This window comes from Manacus vitellinus, unplaced genomic scaffold, assembly GCF_001715985.3.
Source record: "Manacus vitellinus isolate BGI_N305 unplaced genomic scaffold, ASM171598v3 scaffold_46_pilon, whole genome shotgun sequence".
In the NCBI taxonomy this organism is placed as follows: domain Eukaryota; kingdom Metazoa; phylum Chordata; class Aves; order Passeriformes; family Pipridae; genus Manacus; species Manacus vitellinus.
Genome location: NW_021940578.1, coordinates 5,612,472 through 5,619,799, shown reverse-complemented (window position 1 = coordinate 5,619,799; position 7,328 = coordinate 5,612,472).

Below are 7,328 nucleotides of genomic sequence, written 5' to 3'. Positions count from 1 at the left end.
CCTGGGCACACTCTGGCTCCTGTTCAGCTTCCTGTCCATCCAAATCCCAGCTCCCTCCCTGCCTGGCTGCTCTCCAGCCACTCTGTCCCAGCCTGTAGGGCTGCCAGGGGTTGTTGTGGCCAAAGTGCAGGACCTGGCACATGATAAGGCTCAGCCCCTCCAGAAGAGCTCTTTGAACCTCAAGGTTCACTCCTCCTGGGGGGTGGGCGGATGACTCCGAGCAGGGATTCCAGGGAACACCCGGCAGGTTCTCGGAAGAGGAGCAGCATCAGCCCGTGGGCAGCAGCAGCTCGGGGGCCACGGGGCAGGAACCACATTTCCCTGTAAGTGAGAGAGGTGCTGAGAACTCCTGGGCCCTGTGAGGCTGCTGTGGGTTGTGATAAGGGCAGCCCACAGGAACAGATGAGCTGGTGGCGTGTCACAAGTCTCAGCCCCTCTGTCCCGTGGGCTTCCAGGAATCTCCCTCGTTTCCTGCCTCAGCTGAACAGGAATGAACCCGATGCAGAGTGTTCTTGTGCCTTCCTGCAGCTTCCCCAGCTGGAGATTTCCTCAAAAAACAGGGCTGGAGAAGGAACATCTCCTGGCCCTGCTGGGGGAGCTGAGGACAAGTGGCATTTGCTCAATCCTGCCCTAGATTTGGATCCCATCCCTGTGCTGGATGATCCCATCCCTGTACTGGGTAATCCCATCCTTGTGCTGGGTGATCCCATCCCCGTGCTGGGTGATCCCATCCCTGTACTGGGTGATCCCATCCCTGTACTGGGTGATCCCATCCCTGTGCTGGGTGATCCCATCCCTGTACTGGGTGATCCCATTCCTGTGCTGGGTGATCCCATCCCTGTGCTGGGTGATCCCATCCCTGTGCTGGGTGATCCCATCCCTGTGCTGGGTGATCCTATTCCTGTACTGGATAATCCCATCAAAAAACTCAATATTTGATAGGATTGAAGGCATTTACTGGGAANCTGTGCTGGGTGATCCCATCCCTGTGCTGGGTGATCCCATCCCTGTACTGGATGATCCCATCCCTGTACTGAGTGATGCCATCCCTGTACTGGATAATCCCATCAAAAAACTCAATATTTGATAGGATTGAAGGCATTTACTGGGAATCCTGCCCGTGACAGGAGTTTGGAATGAGCTTTTCTTTAAGGTCCCTTCCAACCCAAAGCAGTTTGTGATTTGTGATTGGATTTGCTGAGGATTTGGGTGTTGGTTGGCGAGTTGCCAGTTTAAATAAACCAGCACAGATATTTCCCTGGAAATGAAGGAATAGCAATTTTTTATTTTTAATTGCCTTTGTCACTCTTCTGTGAAAAACTCTCTCGGAAATGAAGGAATAGCAATTTTTTATTTTTAATTGCCTTTGTCACTTTTCTGTGAAAAACTTGCTTGGAATTTTTTTTTTTTGGTCCAGTCCTCCCTAAAATGCCAGGAAGTAGCTGAACACAGGCTGAGAGTGGTGAATGATTTGGTGCTGCCTCTGCCCACGCTCGTCTTCCTACTGCCAGAAATGAAACTTTCCCTTCTCAGAGGTGCAGGCCTTGTCACCAAGCGAGTTCCTGTTTTTCAACCTTTCAGATTTCCCCTCTTTTTCAGGCACTTGAGAGACACTTCAGCTTTTATTTTTCACCCCCAGTGTGAGCAGGTAACGTGAGGCTGGGCTGCTTTGTGTCTGACTGTTGTCACTTAAATCTGGCCCCTCGGGATTGTTTTAAGAACCAACTGTAAAAATGACTAATAACTGTATTTCTGGGGGAGAATAATGCCTTTTTTTCCATGGATAACTCCACTTCCTTTCAGTTGCACTGGCCATGAGTTACAGCCCCTTCCATTGTTCGTGAGGAGCTGCAGAGGTTTGGGTTGCTCCCAAAACCCGTGAGGAAAACCAAACAAAACCCTGAGTCCTCTTGTCTTTCCATCCACAGTATTTTTTTCTCTCTGCCTGGAGTTTTATCAAGCATATTTGTTTAAAATTCAGGGATTTTCCTTTTTTTTTTTTTTCATTATTGCTGTGCTGCCTTCGGTTTTGGAGGAGGATTGGGGCAAGAACAGAAACAGCAGTCATTGAGTTTTAGAGGAGGATTGGGGCAAGAACAGACAGTATTTGAGAGCCACACTGGAAAAAATGAGCTGGGTTTTGCTGTCTGTGAACCCTCCTCTCAGACCTGGCTGTTCCAGACGTATTTCGTGTTACAGGAGCGATCATAATTATTTTTAACAAGACCCAAAACTCCCCCCCCCCGATCTGTCCCTTTATGCTTTTCATGTTCACTTCCTCCTTTGCCTTTTTTCTTCTTCGTGGGTTTCTCCCCAGCCTGTGACGAGTTTCTGTTGCTGTGGCTACCCCAGATCCTTTATCTCCTGCTTTTTGTCTCTTCACATCCTCCCCTGCTTCGGAGGAGCCTTGCAGTGACTCAGGTTTGCCATCAGAAAGGTCAGGGACAGACACTCAGGCAGCTGCTGAAGATGGGAAGGGAACACAAAGCCTGGTTGGGGGGTTTTGCCCCTGTCTGGGTTGGTTTCCCTCTGGGAATTCAGTTTTTTTTTCTCCCTGGGCTCACTTTTGAAGCCCAGAGAGGTGACTCCTTGCACAAGTGACCTTCTTTGGGAAGGATCTGGAGGTCCTTGTAAAGCCCTGAGGGTTTGGGGTGAGGGTTTAACTCATAAAATGAGTTCTACCACGTTGTTTGTCTCTCCTGGGCCAGGTGAGATCCTCTCTGAGAGACAAAGGGAGCAGGAATTAGGCACTGCAAGACCTCGAGGTCTGGCAGCCCCAGTCCTGTCACTGCAAATGCTCCAGGTTGGCAAAAAAGCAGAACTTCTAGGAAAAAGGGAAAACAAAAAAAAGGAAGGAACACAGCAATTTGAAGGAACACAGCAATTTTATCTCCTGGCTTCAGGCAGCAGATAAATTATTTGCCCTCCAGCTTTTTTTCCACCCCAGTCTTTGGGCAGCACTGGGTGAGCTGTCACTGCTGGGGGGTGTCCTGGGGGTGTCCTGGGGGTGTCCTGCTGTCCCTGTGCCACCCTCACCATGCCCCCACTGCAGGGCTGAGCTGCACCCCGGGCTCTGCCCGTGTCCCTCCAGGCTCTCTGCAGCCCAGGCTCACAGAATTCATTCCCTGAGGTGGGAAAGCACCTCCAGGATTGTTGATTCCAAACTTTGACCCGTCCCCACCTTGTCCCCTAGCCCAGAGCACTGAGTGCCACCTCCAGCCCTTTCTTGGACACCTCCAGGGCTGGGCACTCCAAACCTCCCTGGGCAGCCCCTGGCAATGTTTAACAGCCCTTTCCATGAGGAAATTCCTCCTGGTGTCCAACCTGACCCTCTCCTGGCACAGCTGAAGGCCATTCCCTCTCCTCCTGTCCCTTGTTCCCTGGGAGCAGAGCCCGAACCCCTCCAGCTCATCCCTCCTGTCAGGGAGTTGTGGAGAGCAACAAGATCCTTCCTGAGCCTCCTTTTCTCCAGGCTGAGCCCCCTCAGCTCCCTCAACTGCTCCTCCCAGGACTCATTTTCCAGCCTCTTCCCCAATTCCACTGCTTTAAACTCCCTGCTGTGCCAAACCCCTTCATCTCCTGAGTGACATCTCTTGGTGCTGTCCCAGCAAAGGGCTTTTTCCTCAAACCCTGACAGACAATTGTTCCCCAGGAGCACAAACCAGTTCCCCCCTCTCAACAGGACGTGAATCCTGCAGGTTCTCGTGGAGTTTTTCCACGGTGGCACGAAAATAATTGATGAGCTGGAGCTTACAAGGCAAATTTGGGCCCAGCAAAGCTCCTTAGTCATTCAGCAATTACGCAGCTTTCACGTGAACAGCCTCTTACAGGAGAACTGGAGGCTTTCTTTGGTCACCCCTTATGGGTAATCAGCAAAAACTCAGTGTCAGGAAACCAAATATTCTCTCTGGTGACAAAGTTCCCTCACTGCTGACGTGAGGGCCAAGCAGTAAAGCTGCTGGAGTGCCAAGAACTAATTTGGGGGTTGAGGGGTGGTTCGGGCTATTTTTTATTTTGGTTTTATTTTGGTTGGTTTTGTTTTTTCCCCAAAAAAAGAAGATTAGTCATTTGGGCAGGTCAGCAGTGGTCAAAAAAGGAACCTGGTTCTTCATTCAGGTCTCATCCCTGAGCACTCCTTGTTGTGTTCTGGGTGCAGGTCAGCAGGGAGAAGGGATGAGGGGGTCTGGAAGGGCATTTTCACTGTTCCATCACAAGGTGCATCGATGTTTGAGCCTCAGTTTTCCCTGAGGAAGGCATGGGATGGACAGGAGGGGCTGGAACAGAGACCTTTCCCCTGGGGAGGTCGGGGTAGGGAGTGGAGCCCTGATTTTGGGGTCTGAGCGAGGAAGGGGCTGACAGCTGAAATGTCACCTTCCAGCAGAGACAGGTAAGGCTGAAAAACCCCAAAGATTTTAAAGCCAGATAGTCAAGTTACCTCTGAAAGGTCACTGCTGACTCTAGAGCTTTAAACTTGGCTTGAACAACTGTTGTCTGTGATCTGACTGGAAATGTTCCACCGTCTCACAGTGCCATTACGACTGCAATGCTTGAACAAGAATGAAAAACACGTACAGGGCAATTTTTTGGGGAAAAAAAGAACGTAAAAAAAACCCCAAACCCACCCAACGGTCCAGAAGAGAGAGAAAAATAAATAAATGATCTGATAAACACCAGGTGGCAGGTACCAGCTGGGCCAACTGCCTGCACCCCCTTGGGTACCACCTGTGGGCTCAGTGGGGCCCTCAGAGGTCCCTTCTCTGTTCTCTGTGTGACACTGAGCTAAAAAATTCCAATTAATTGGCTGTTTAGGCTGTGCTGGTGGTTGTTGTTCGGTGCTGAGCTCCAAGGGAATGAGCCCTGGCACCACCACCCTGCCCTTGTCTCTTCTGTCTCTTTTAATTTAAAATCAAATCCCTTCATTTTAAACAGATATGCTTGATAAAACTCCAGGTAGAGAGAGAAAAAATACTGTGGATAGAAAGAAAGGCTGGGAGAGCTGGGATTGTTCTCAGCCTGGAGAAGAGGAGCTTTGGGATGACCTGACTGTGGCCTTCCAGGACCTGAAGGGAGCTGACAGGACAGACAGACTCTTTCCAAGGGCCTGGAGTGGCAGGACAAGGGGGAATGGCTTCAAACTGACACAGAGGAGGTTTAGAATCATAGATTGGATATCAGGAAGAAATTCTTGGCTGTGAGGGTGGGGAGGGGCTGGCAGGGAATTCCCAGAGAAGCTGTGGCTGCCCCATCCCTGGAAGTGTCCAAGGCCAGGTTGGAGCAACCTGGTCTGGTGGAAGGTGTCCCTGCCCATGGCAGGGGGTGGGACTGGATGAGCTTTAAGGTCCCTTCCAACCCAAACCATGCTGTGTCTCTGTGCTCTACTGATGAAGATGAAGGTGGTGAGGCATCAAGAGAAAAGGTGGGGAGAGACTTGACCTTCTGCTACTCCCACTTTCCCCCATAAAATCCCCCATCCCACGGGAGCAATGGTTATTCCAAAGTGTGCTGCTGCACAGGGCACCTCTAGACCTTCCCCTTGCTGCCAAGCAGGGTGGTTATGCTGTTTGGGAAGAGGGATCCTGATTTAGGGGGCTGACCCACGACGTGGGGTTTCCCAGCCGGGCACTGGTGGCATCATGTCCCTGTTCCCTGGCACGGGACAGGCTGTGCCCAGCCAGCAGCAGGGCTGTGTGGGAAGAGCAGGGGATCTCCTGGGTGGCAGAAGCACCAGGTAGGAGGCTTTTGGTTTCTGAAACATGGGAGTTGTCCTTCTCAGGGCATCGTGTGGGAAAATGTGAGGGCAGAGCCCGTGTCCCCCGCCAGCCTTGGATGGGAAGGTTTCTCTCAGCACATCAAAGGGCACAGGCAGCTCTGCAGCAGCAGTTTTAAAGCTGGGAGGGGGTGTTTGCATGTCAAATCGACCTGAGGGTTTGCAGCCCACGGCAGGAACACCAGGAAGCCATTCAGGGATCCACCACCATCCGGGTGGATCCCTGGATGGGCCAAAGACCAAGAGAGGGGTGTGTTTTGTGACTTATTCTTTGACTGACTTATTCTTTGACTGGTTTATTCTTTGGCTGATTTATTCTTTGACTGGTTTATTCTTTGGCTGATTTATTCTTTGACTGGTTTATTCTTTGGTTTATTCTTTGGCTGGTTTATTCTTTGACTGATTTATTCTTTGATTGGTTTATTCTTTGGCTGATTTATTCTTTGGCTGGTTTATTCTTTGAGATCCAGGAGTGACTCTTCAGGCAGAAAGTGCAGAGCACTCTGAAGGAAGGGCAGTGGTGCCTTGTGGGAAGTTAATTCAGGCTTCACTGGGTGTCTGTTTAACTCAGGAATTAGCAGGACAAGTGTCAGAAACTACAGACCTGGCATTTTCTAGAGCTGCTTCTCCCAGCTCTGACTCTCCAGAGCCTTGAATCCATTACAAGGTGATTCTGCACCAGAATCCCTCTGCTCACTTGGGAATGGGGTTGGATTTTAAATAGCCTTCACTGTGCACATGTAAAAGCAGCCCCAAGCCACAGGATTAAGAGCAAACCTGGGGAACAGGGGAGGTAGGAGGAGATGGGGGGAAGCAAACTGGGCCCAGTTCCAGCAGAGATGGAAGTCTGTGTGTGTGTGTTTGTGTCAGACCAGACATTTGGGAACCGAAACCCAGCAGCAGGTGATGCTCCCAGGCAACAAGGCTGTGCCTGGGTACAGTTCTGCTGAACAAGTGCCTTTTGCACCCCAATCCCAGGGGGATAAATGGTCTCTGAAGAGCCCAGGGCAGCTCTTTGCAGCCTGGGTGCCAGGGCTGAGCTTGCAGGATTCGTTCTCTTGGTTTCGTGGCATCCACGTGGATCCACATCAGCTCTGGAAAATAACTGGAGTCTCCTGATCCAAAGGGAAGAACAGTGAACAGAATGAGAAGGTCTGAGTGGATGGATGAATTTCCTGGACATTGAAATCTGATGGGTAAACCCTTGAAGGTTTCTAAATTTGTTAGGAACTCCCAAGTTGAAGCTTGTTCTGTTGGAGAGAGTCCAGAGGAGGCACCAAGATGATCCGAGGGATGGAGGAAAGGCTGGGAGAGCTGGGATTGTTCAGCCTGGAGAAGAGAAGCTTTGGGGTGACCTGATTGTTGCCTTGCAGGGCCTGAAGGAGTGACAGGAAAGATGGAGAGAGACTGTTTCCAAGGGCTTGGAGTGGCAGGACAAGGGGGAATGGCTTCACACTGACAGAGAGGGGGTTTAGATCACCCTGCCCTCGTCTCTTCTGTCTCTTTTAATTTAAAATCAAATCCCTTCATTTTAAACAGATATGCTTGATAAAACTCCAGG